The sequence below is a fragment of the Hyaena hyaena genome, unplaced genomic scaffold (genome assembly GCF_003009895.1).
Source record: "Hyaena hyaena isolate Hyena2069 unplaced genomic scaffold, ASM300989v1 scaffold_8, whole genome shotgun sequence".
NCBI lineage: Eukaryota > Metazoa > Chordata > Mammalia > Carnivora > Hyaenidae > Hyaena > Hyaena hyaena.
The window spans coordinates 7688404-7701229 of record NW_024080640.1 but is presented as its reverse complement, the minus strand read 5'-3'; positions in this window follow the sequence as shown (position 1 = coordinate 7701229).

Below are 12826 nucleotides of genomic sequence, written 5' to 3'. Positions count from 1 at the left end.
TCACCCCGGGGCAAGGTTCACCCAGAGGTCGCACAGCCAGCGTGGGCTTGGTGGTGCCCGGATCCTGATTCCAGTCCAGGAGCACCCTGGCAGTGACTGTGAGGACCATAAGTGAGCCAGCCCTACCTAAACTGGGTAAATAGGGCACCTGGCATTCCGTCCACACTCCTGAAGTTGAACTGCCCTGATTTGGCAGACTCCTCTTTAAAAGGATTTTGCTGGACTATTGAATTGTGTGTTATGTATAAAGAAATTGGCACGTAGAAAGCACCTGGTAAGAATCAATGATCCTCCTTTTCAGGGTAAATGTAAAATGTCCATTTCAAGTCAATTCTGCTTAGGTCCAGGCCTCGTCCCTTCTGACTCTCAGGTGGCCTTTGATGCAGGGCCTCTGAGGGCCTCCGATGAACTCCTGTCTCTCCCACCCCTTCCCCTGCTTCTCTCCCCCACCACTTCTTGCCTCCCACCAGCAGCTCCCCCCACCCTTCACAGCATTGCATTGCTGGGGCCCCAGGGAGCAGAGGGTGCTGGGACTCTGCAGCTCCATCCTGGAGAACCTCGCCTGTGCACCGAGAGGACACAGAAGCTCAGAGACCTACCTGCCTCAGGTTTTCAAGTGATTAGCCCCCCACCTCACACCTTAACCCCCACCATACTGCCTCCCTGGAAGTGCCCCCCCTGGGGAACAGACCCGCACCCGGAAGACGTGCAGCCCCGGAGCAGGGGGATGTTACTATGAGACCTCCTTGTTACTATGAGACCGGCCCGATTTCTTTATTGGAAATGGAGATCTCTGTCCCCAGCAGTCAACCTTCCCCACAGCGGTGAGGAGGAAGGCTCTTCTCCCGAACCCTGGTGCCTCCTGGTGGCTCCCTTCAGCTTCAGATACAGAGTTCTCCCAGCAGCAGTCACACACACTGTCACCTTTTGACCCGGCAGCAGTCACACACCCTGTCACCTTTTGACTCGACAGCAGTCACACACACTGTCACCTTTTGACCCGGCAAGAGTCACACACACTGTCACCTTTTGACCTGGCAGCAGTCACACACACTGTCCCCTTTTGACCCTGACCCCTCCCTCCCTCCCAGTAGCATATATCCCGCCTTGAAATATCCCCCTTACACAGTAGCATAGATCCTGCCCTGAAAATCTCCCCTCCCCACACCGGTTGGAGGACACTCCTTCCTCCTGGATCCCGCTCACCACCAGGTCCAACAGGAAACCTCTAAGATGCTGGCATCAATGCCAACCCTGTGTGGCCACCCCTGTCTGCACCCCTTGGCCCGGACTTTCTGCTTGGAAGAAAAGCCTTTTTCACTTGTTGCCCATTGTCGGTCTATCGACTTCATGCAGTAAAGGGCAGGGGCCTCAGACTCTACCGTTTTTGCATCCTTCAAATTAAATGAGAGTGACACATTGTGTATTGGGCATCCACTATGTTCCTAGTCCTTAGGGACAAGGCTGTGAAGAGTCTTATCTCCATTTTATAGATGGGGAAGCCAGACTGAGAGAAGGGCAGTGATTTGCCTAAGATCTAAACATCTGAGGTTCTTTTCTCTCCATGCCTTTTGGAATGACATTTAGCGAGATGACTATCAACTACCTTAGGCCAGACAGAAGTTTACATGATATTATAAGCTTCCGAACAAAAGACCCGCAGCTTTGAACTGAGGGCTGTGGACAGTGGTTCTTTGGCAAGAATGTAGAGATATAGGAACCTGTGCACTCTCTGTGGAAATGTAAAACGGTACTACTGTGGAGAACAGTGTGGAGGATATGCAAAAAATTAAAAGTAGAACTAACTGCCATGTTATCCAGAAGTTCCACTTCTATGTACTTACCCAAAAGAATTGAAAGCAGGATTTTAAAGAGATGTTGGCCTCCTGTGTTCATTTGCCATCATTCAGAAGAGCCAAGAGGTGGAAGCAACCTAAATGTCCACCAACAGATGAACGGAAAGAAAATGTGGTGTACACACGATGGAATAGTATTCAGTCATTAAAAAGATGGATAAACCTGGAGGACATTATGCTAAGTGAAACAAGCCAGTCACACGATGACAGATATTGCATGATTCTACTTATACGGGCCATCTAGAGTAGTCAAACTCATAGAAGCAGATTGCTAAATGGTGGTTGTCAGGAGCCAGGGGCAGTAAAATGGTGGTTGCTGGGCCGGAGCGTGGGGGGAGTCGCCAGGGGGAAATAGAGAGTTGCTGTTCAATGGGTATAGAGTTTCAGTCATGTGAGATGAAAACGTTCTAGAGATCTTCCGCATGGCATTGGGCACATAGTTAACAATACTGTACTGTACACTTAAAAATTTGTTAAGGGGCGCCTGGGTGGCTCAGTTGGTTAAGTGTCTGACTTCAGCTCAGGTCGTGATCTCACAGTACGTGGGTTTGAGCCCCGCATCAGATTCTGTGCTGACGGTTTGGAGCCTGGAGCCTGCTTCAGATTCTGTGTCTCCCTCTCTCTCTGCCCCTCTTCCACCCCCCTCAAAGATAAATAAACATTAAAAATTTTTTTAATTTGTTAAGGGGTAGTTCTTATCTTATGTGGTTTGTTGTTTTTACTACAATTTTAAAAAGTTGGCATCTAGCTTTAATTAGAATCACACTCAGTTTGGGGCCCTTGGGTGGCTCAGTTAAGCATCAGACTTCCGCTCAGGTCATGATCTCATGGCTCCATGAGTTCGAGCCCCACTTCAGGTGAGCCCCACCTCCCACCTTCTCTTTCTCTCTCTCCCTCCCTTCCTCCCCCGCACTGCCCCCCTCTGCCCCTTGCTCACTTGTGCCTTCTCACTCTCTCTCTCTCTCAAAAAAAAAAAAAAATCACACTCAGGGATACCTGGGTGGCTCAGTCAATTGAGGCTAAGTGATTTATTCAAAATTCAAAAGCCAACCAATGGTGTCTCAATATGGAGTTTTTGCCATTTTTATAGCGTTATTCATGAAACTGTGTAAATTTCTTTACTGTGTAAATATTCTTTACTTAACTGTGTAAATATTCTTTACTTACTCAATAAACATTTATTGGATGTCCATTACGTGCCAAACATTGTTTCAGGTGCTCGAGATAGAATGACAGACAAAACAGACATAAAAGCTGATTCTTGTTGAGTTTTGATTCTAGTGCTTGGGGAGGGAATAAAAAATAAAAGTGTTTCTAGTATATTAGAAAGTGATAAGGAGGGAAATAGAGGGAGTACAGGGGAGAGGGTCTATTTTAAATAGGGTGGCTGGGGAAGATGTCTCAGAAAAGAGGTTTGAGCCAAAACTTGAAGGAGGCTGAGGAGTAAGCCAAGGGTATATCAGTGGGGAGAGTGTTCTGGGTGGAGGGCATAGTACATGCAAAAGCCCTAGGGCAGAAGTATGCTGAGTGCCAAGCAAGACATCCCTGTGGCTGGGGCAGAGTGAGGAGTGAGTGAGGGACAAAATAGTGAGACGTGGGATCTGAAGGGCAAAGGAAAGGGGGGCAGGGTTTTCACATGGCCACTCTGGCTTCTGGGTTGAGAAGAGACAGGGAAGCCAGTGTGGAAATAGGAAGGTCAGGTAAGCCTTTAGAATTATACAGGTGAGAAAGTATGAGAGGTGGTGGTGAGGACAAGAAATCGTTGGATGTTGAAGGGAAAGCTCATGGAATATCCTGATGTTTTGATGGCGGAGGTTCAGGCATGACAGAAAGAGGGGAGTCAAAGGTGACCCCAGATTTTAACCTGGACAATTGGGAGAAGGAAATAGAACAATGGGGAAGACCATGGGTCAGGCGGTGTCAGTAATTTTACTTATTTTTACTTATGCAAACAATACTCATTCCCCTTGTGAAAAATGAAAACATCTTGAGTCCACTCCTAGTCTTCCCTCCATGTTATAGAATTAACTGCTGTCAATGGCTTGATATGAATGCTTCCAGATTCTTTGCTGGATGTTTACATGCCTACGGATATTCCCTTGGAAAACGTAGTATGGTTTTGCAAGTGTTCAGAGGAAAGGAATTTCCATATGTATCACTCCAAAGCTTGCTGTTTGCACTCGACCACGTGAGCTAGTGAGGAATTCCTATTAGTCAGTGGAGATCTACCTCATTCATTTACTGCTGCACAGTATTCCATAGATGCGACCACTAGGGCAGAAAGGTGAATCCATTTGAAAGCGAAGAAGCCTTTTGGAATGTGCAATCGGGTCCTTCGGAGAATTTGTATAGGGATGCACATTCATTTATAACTATGTGTGTACACACATATGTACACGGGGGCGGCAGGGGTGCTGACCCAGTTTTTGCAGTAGATGAAAGCAGGACTGCAGACCTCAGGGAATTGCTTTTTAGGAAGTGTGGCAATAGAGGTGGGATTCCTCCAGGCAGTCTTCCCTTGTTTGTGAAGGCACTATTACTTATTAATCTGGGAGCCTTGGACTAGTCCAGCAGTGAAAGTGAATGATTTTATAGACTCATAAACCAACCGGTTCCTATTGCTGGCAGCCTATGGCTGCCATTACTGGTGGTTTATTGCCCTGTGTAAATGGGACTTTGCTGCCTTCTGGGATGGAAGGCAGAGGTGTCGGAGAGGGGCGGGGTCTCTCTCGGATTTGAGCTACTCCTCAGGGGGTATGGTCACACTGGTCTGAAAAAGGTGGTTCACTTGGAGTCTCGGGGACCCACTAAACAGACAGGTCAAGTTCCCAGCAGGTGCCTCATCCCAGCAGGAGGCCTGTGGGCTAGTAGAGCTGGAATGACCTCAGGGTCCTTCTGATCCGAGATCTTCACGTTGCAGATCAGGAAGGGGAGCCAGAGAAATGTCACAACTTGACCATCAGAGTTCAGGTGTGAGGTCCTATATTTGGTTCCCAAAACTGAGCTGTATAAGCACAGAGTTGGGAATTCCCATTCTGTGGGATAAATTTAAGCAGCAGCTTGCATTTAAAAGTTTTGGGGGACAGTTGGTAAAGGTTTGTGTGCGCCAGCACTGAGATATGGTTATGAAAAAAGGAACGTGCTGTGTTTAAAGATATTCATTGTATTTATAAAAGAAAATCAATATGGGTTTATGGGAAGGAATTGGAAAAATATTAAATGCTATAAAGACAAAGTCAGAAACCACCCATAAAATCCACACTTCTACCATCTAAAGCTAATAACTGTAGATATTTTGTGTGTACATATATATCAAAGATACAATGAAAAGCAATCGCATAGCATCTATAGTTCTGAAGCACACTTCTTTATTTTTTATTTTTTTAATGTTTGTTTATTTTTGAGAACAAGAGAGACAGAGCGCCAGCAGGGGAGGGGCAGAGAGCGAGAGAGACACAGAATCCGAAGTGGGCTCCAGGCTCTGAGCTGTCAGCACAGAGCCCGACACGGGGCTCAGACTCACGAACTGTGAGATCATGACCTGAGCCGAAGTTGGACACTTAACCAACTGAGCCACCCAGGCGCCCCCATAGCACACTTCCTACAATTAAACTTTATATTTTGAAGTAATTGTAAATGCATATGCAGTTGTAAGAAATAATAGAGAGATCCATGTACCAAGTTTCCCCCAATGGCAACATTTTGCAAAACTATAGTACAGTGTCACAGCCAGGATATTGAAATTTATAATCTACCGATATTATTCAGATATCCCTATCTTACTTGTACGTGTGTGTGTGTGTGTGTGTGTGTCTAGGTACAATTTTATGACGTGTATAGGTTCACGCACCCACAAGCACAGTGAAGATGGAGAACAGTTCCATCACAAGGAGCCCTCACTTTGTCCTTTTACAATCATACTTCCTTCCATGCACATGTGCCAACTCACCCCTGACCCTTGGCAGCCCCTAACCTGGTCTCCAAACTCTCTGAATGTTGTCTTTTCCAAAGTGTTGTGCAAATGGAATCCTATCTTTGGTATGTATGTTACCTTTGGAGATTGGCTTTGTTTCAGCAGCAGAATCTCCTTGAGATCCATCCAGGCTGTGTGTGTCTTACTAATTCACTTCTCTTTCTTGCTGAATAGGATTCCATGGTACGAATGGGCCCCAGTCTGTTTAACCAGAGGAGGTGAGGTGGGACGGCTCTGCTGTGGGTCCCAGCATGGTCTGTCAGCCCTGTTTCTTCTAGCTTCTTTCAAAAAGAGATGAAGGACAATGGAGTGGCTTCAGGTTTTGATGGTTATGAATAAAGCCACTATGAATTTTCATGTACAAATTTTCGTGTGAAAGGCGGTTTTCATTTCTCTGGGATAAAAATGCCAGAGAGTACAATTACCAAGTCCTATAGCAATTGCATGTTTAATTTATAAGAAACTGCCAGATTTTTTTTTTCTGGAGTGTGAATCATTTGTTTTCTAACATGTAGTGTGACTATTTCTCTAAGTAATTAAGGAGTCTGAAAAAATGTGATTTTTAAAAAAACTTTTTAACATTTAATTATTCTTGGAGAGACAAAGAGGCAGAGTGTGAGTGGGAGAAGGGCAGAGAGAGAGAGAGAGAGAGAGGGAGACACAGATTCCAAACCAGGCTCCAGGCTCTGAGCGGTCAGCACAGAGCCCAACATGGGGCTCAAACTCACGAACCGTGAGATCATGACCTGAGCTGAAGTCGGGTGCTTAAACGACTGAGGCACCCAGGCGCCCCGAAAAAAAAGTGATTTTTAACAATGACATAATATTGCATGGGATAGATGTAGCATAACTTAAGTTTTTCCTGAATGGTGAATATTTTGCTTCACGTTTCTTTTTTTCCCTGCAGAAATCATTAATAGACTCCTGCACTTGGAGTTGGTGTGAAAAGCCAGCTGGAACCGGTTCTTGCAAGGACAGGGGCTGGATGGGGGCAGGGGGAGGGTGAGCAGCTTCTGAAAGACGGATTCATGCTGACTCAGCCGCACAAGGGCCTGAGAGACATTGCAGTGCCAGGTCTTTCATGGTTCATTGAGAGGCGCAACTGTCATGCAGGCAAGGATGGCTCATGGTGCACTGACAAGGACATCCCCTTGCACCTACGTTGGAAGGCTGTCATGGTCGGAAATTCCCTTTTAGCTCGCCAGGAGAAAAACACCACAGTGCCATAGAGCTTCACGTAGTCCAGTGCCCGGAGAATCAGATGGTCTCTTGGTGAACTTGGAACCCGGAAAAGGGAGCTGGGGTGCCTTTAATGGCCCATTTGGGGGTGGTCGACAGCCTCCTCATCTTGAGAAAGAAGGGACAGAGCATAGAACGCCATCTGCTGGCTGAGCCGTGCATGAAGGCTCTGATGGGCTCTGCCATGGTCACTCTGGATTTCTGTGTGTCTGTGCTTAAAACCTCTTCGAATAAGCCACCAGATTTATTCAAGTTCTGTGAGCCTCATAGCTTTTCTCTCTTTCCATTCTGCATCTTTTCTGATCTATTTGAGTGGTTTTTGCAGTTTGACACTCAGTGGGAAATGTACTTTCCTCAATCTCAAGTTCTAGGGGGTGTATACCTCACTATAGCCGCCAAGTACTTACAGCTTCCACTAGTATAAACCACGCTTGTTGTTACAAATAACTCACAGTCTTACAAATGACTCTATTTGACTCCAACCCTTGTCATTTTTTATTATTTCTTTGAGGGAAATTCTAGAAGTAGAATCATTGGGTTCAAGAGTAAGAACATTCCCGGGAGGCTTGATCATTTTTTAATTCATTCCTGGAAAGGTAGCTATTCTGAAGCTTTCATGAGAATGTCCTTTTTATTTTAACAATACTGGACAATATTTTTTAATGCAATTTTGATAGGTGAAAAGGGTATTTATTTTAATTTGTATGTCATCTCAGTGAGTTAAACACCAGAGTATAAACAGGCAAGGTTGAGGGCTATGAACAGGGGCCCCGTGAATTGCTACGTGGGTCACGGTGGGCCTCTTCCAGCTTTCAGAAGTGCTCATAGCTTTTATGGCACTGACCCTGGTGCAAAAGATTCCTCTGCCCTCGGCAATGGCAATGGATGCTCTGCGTTGCACATGTTACCTAAAGTCCCGGCAGTCCAGTCATGTGGACTTCATTTCCTCACTCATTAATTCACCAAACTGCTACTGGGCACCTATTTTTAAAGGACTGTGCTAGTCACTGGAGACATTAGGGTCAGCAAGACACCTTCTCTGCTCTCAGGAGTTTACAACCAAGGAGATAAGACAGATGGTTACAAAGCAACATGATAATGGGAACAGAGAGAAGAGCCAGCGCAACCAGAGAGGGAGTGACTAAGGATAACTAGGCTGAGTCGAAAAGGACACAGTTTAAGCAAACAACTACGGCAGACTCAGGCAAAGGACAGGGTGAAAAGAAATCTCAGAAATTGTGGGGGGACACCAAGGGCATCCCAGAGCATCAAGATTAGAAGGACAGGAGGCGAAATTCGAAGATAACCCTGGAACCTTGGATAACTTCTGGTGCTCTTGCTCCTCTGACCTGTTAATCTCTGGCTACGCAGGGGTAAGTTGATCCATGCCCCAGGAAGAATGCTCCAGCTACCAAAGAGACCCTGTGTGCTTAGTCTGAGTTCTAAAACTCTTTAAGAGGAGAGATAATCCATTGTCTCTCACCCGTCTCACAAGTTGACCAATTCAATGCTGCTGCTGTAAAAGCTCTGAGCAGAGCACTGATATTTAGTCTTCCTAAACTTCAGTTTTCTATTTCTTTCAAAAAATTTTTTTAAATGTTTATTTATTTTTGAGAGAGAGCAAGACAGAGCGCAAGCAGGGGAGGGGCAGAAAGAGAGGGAGACACAGAATCAGAAGCAGGCTCCAGGCTCTGAGCTGTCAGCACAGAGCCAGACGTGGGGCTCGAACCCACAAACCCTGAGATCATGACCTGAGCCGAAGCTGGACACTTAATCGACTGAGCCACCCAGGCCCCTCAGTTTTCTATTTCTAAAATGCGGAAAAGGAAACTTTACAGGGCTGTACACCGAAAATCATGAAAAATCAAACGGAACAGTGTATGTAAAAGTGTCCTGCAGTTACAAACGTGGTTGTTGGTATTACTTTTAAGTTTAAAACAGTCACTTAGGGGGCGCCTGGGTGGCTTAGTCGGTTAAGCATCCGACTTTTGCTTAGGTCATGATCTCGCGGTTTGTGGGTTCGAGCCCTTTGTCGGGCTCTGTGCTGACTGCCAGCTCAGAGCCTGGAGCCTGTTCCAGTCTGTGACTCCCTCTCTCTCTGACCCTCCCCTGCTCACGCTGTCTCTCTCTCCTAGAAATAAATAAAACATTTTTAAAAAATTAAAAAAAAAGTCACTTAGGCGTGGGAGCTCTGTTGATTGGTAGCTGGTGCCTTCTACCCTCTGTTACCATGAGCGAAGTGGTTCTCACACTTGTGTGTCCCTAAGAACTTGCCCAGAGTTTGCTCCAAATGCAGATTCCCAGGCACCATCCCAGGCAATTCTGAGTAGGTCTGAGTTGGTCCCCAGGCTTTGTCATTTAACAAGCCGCTGACGTAATTCTGATGTGGGTGGTACCAGAACTCCACTTTGGAGGAACGGGGCTGAAATCTACAATCCGACGTGGCAGGCCTCAGGCCTCAGGCCTCATTCACCATTTTCAACTTGAAGCTTCCATAAATGCTTCTGACCCCACGAGTACAGTTACGTGTGAGGGGCCCTTGGGCATCTGGGCAGGAGCTCAGGGGAAAGGGCTGGGCTGGAGGTAAGATTTAGGAACCATCGGTGTACAGGTAGTAGCCGAAGCCTCCAGGGCAGTGAGGTGGGACAGCCGCGCTCTGGATCCTCGTATTATTTACTGTTTCTGCGTCTCTGTTTTAGCTTTCACCAAAAGCAGTGTGTGTGGGAATCCCATGGTCTCCTCTTCCTGAGTTCTCTGTGTCCCCGAATGGCACTACCATCCACCCAGATGCCCAAGCCAGAAGCCTGCCAGTCACCGATCACCCCTGCTCCTCATCGATCTCGGCTAATCAGTCACCAGGTCCAGCTGATTCCACTTCTCAGGAATCCTCAAATCTGCCCCCCGCCCCTCCTCCTTGCTGTTAGCAGTCTAGTCTCATTCCTTGCTCAGAATGTCACAGCCTCCTATCCCGCCTGCATCCTCCTTCCGGCCCTGACCGCATCCAATCCAGCCTCCACTCTGCAGCCAGTGTGGGCTTCAATTGTCTGCATAGCACGCCCCCCGCCCCCCTGGGAGCTAGTCCTGAGGGCTGGTCTTTCTCATTATCCTGTTCCTGACACCTCGCACACTGCCTGGCACCTAGTAAGTACTCATTAAATGTTTACTGGTCCCCCTTCCCCCCCCACCACTCCCCCCCACCGTCCTTCCTCTCCTGACTCAAAGGCAAGAGTGATGATTAGATTGAAAGCAAAGATAATTTGTGGTTCACCTTGTGGATGCCTGTGTATTTTTTTTTTTTTTGGTGTAATAGACTGCTGCAGGCCCCCGACCGTGCCTCCTCCTTCTTCTTCTTTTTTTCTTTTTTAATTTTTTTAATGTTTAGTTACTTTTGAAAAAGAGAGAGCACAAGCGGGGGAGGGACAGAAAGAAAGAGGGAGACACAGATTCTGAAGCAGGCTCCAGGCTTCGAGCTGTCAGCTCAGAGCCCTATGCGGGGCTGGAACTCACGAAGTGTGAGATCATGACCTGAGCTGGAAGTTGGACACTTAACTGACTGAACCACCCAGGTGCCCGTGACTGCACCTTCTTAAAGGAACCCCAGGCTACCTGCTACTTTCAGAGCAGGCACCAGAGCATATGCAGTCAAAGATTAATCAGATCACCTAACGAGCTGATGAATAAGCTGGAGAGTCTAGTGCCCTCTCCAGTTACGTAAAGCCAACTCAGCTAAACGTCTCTAGAAATCTTTAAAGAGTGAGCAACATACTATGGAGGGAAGATGGAAAGAAGAAATGCTTTGGACAGGGAGACAGTCGGTCAGAAGCCCACAGAGTCTACACACGGGAGGGATCCGAGAGTTTCCATTCGCTGTAGCGGGGCTCTCCTGTTTGAAGGTGGCTTGGCCTTCACTGAAATTGCCCTCGTTCATACATTCAACAAATATTTATTCAGCATCTACTATAGGCAGACACTGTTGAAGGTTCTGAGGATATAGTAGCAAACAATTCAGACAAAATCCCTGCTTTCGTGCAGCTTCCATTTTAGTGTACAGGGGGGACAGGCAATAAAAACTCTGGGCAGAGCTGCTTTTCACTGACCGGAAATCCAACCTTAGCTGACTTTACAGGTTCCGGTCTGGGAAGCGCCTGGCAGGTGGAGGTGAGGGCCGCGGGAGCTATGCCAGCGTGTGTCACGTGCCTTAGGAAAATCGAATTAGGAACATTCGGAGGCAAAGGTCTTGGCCATTACTCCTTTTGGGGATTTCCCAAGCGCCCTTTTGATGACTGGAGATCCCAGTCGAAGCAGGATTTTGGTCCGGCCCTCCCAGGAGTCACCGAGGTGACTCTCCTGTCCTGTGGGGCAAGGTGTCTCACACCTGTGAAGACAGCGAAAGCAGGGAGAGGGTGAAACTGGTCTTGCTGTGGCTTGCTCCCTCTTATCTCTTCTGGTCTCTCCAGTATAGATCCGAGCCCCTTTGGAGTTAAATTTCCATACAGTTGTGTCGGAGGGTCCGGACAAAGTGGCAGTAGTGATTCTGAGTTCTACTTTGATAACGACAGAAAGCCACACTACTAGAGGGAAGATGGGAACAAATACTGCATTTTAATGACGGGCGATTGCGCTAAGTTTTTTACATACATTATCCTATTAAATTGTCATTACTCTGCAAGGTAGGTATGGTTGTCACTATTTTACAGAGGAGAAATGGAAGGCTCAAAGGTACTGGCTCTTTACCTGCTTGCAAAAATATATATACCTTATAAATATTTCAAACAAGAAAAAGTAAAAAATAGGAAGTGAAAGTACCTCATAGTTTCACCTCTTAGAGACAAAAACCCTAAGTGGTGAGTGTATAATCTTCCTTAAGTTTTAAATGTACACACAAACACACACACATCTTTTTTTTTTTTTTTTTGGTAATGTTTACTTTATTTTTTGAGAGAGGGAGACAGAGACAAGAGTATGAGCAGAGGAGGAGCAGAGAGAAAGGGAGACACAGAATCTGAAGCAGGCTCCAGGCTCCGAGCAGTGAGCATAGCTGATGAGGGGCTCGATCTCAGGAACCATAAGATCATGACCTGATTTTGACCTGAGTGAAAGTCAACTCTTAACTGATTGAGTCACCCAAGCGCCCCATCCCCCCCTTTTTTTTAAAACAAGAAATTGGGACCATAGTATACATACTGTTCTGAAATCTGCTTTCTTTTTTCCTAACAGTGTATCTTGGTTATCTGGCCGTGTAGCTGATTACTCTTATTCATGAAAACAAACCTTTCTCTAGAATTCTCTGATGACTCAAGCTGGTTGTGTGACTGCACACAAGTCCCTTTACCTCCGGACTCCAGACTCCAGTTTCCCTTATTTGTAAAACGAGGACTCGACACAGAGGATTCCGCGATGGAATGCCAATGAGCAGGGCACCTCACCCTCTGCCCATCTCGTGACTGTCTGGGATGTTCTCCAAGGTCCAACCCTACTTGACTTGGACGGCAGCCGCCACTTTCAATAACTCAGATCACAAAGCCGGCGCCAGCTACGCCAGCAAACCCCGGCGAGCAATGGGTCTTCCAGCAGCTCATCCCCGAGGGGGTGAGGCTGACGGAAGCGGCTGGGCAGGACTGGGGGCGGGGCTGGGGCGTGGCCACAGGCGCGCGGCGCGCGGTGCGTGCGGACTGATAGGCGGGTCGCGGCATGACGTGCTTGGCGCGCGCGCCTGGCCCCGCCCCGCGCACCCAGGCCCCGCCCCCCTCCCTCGCCT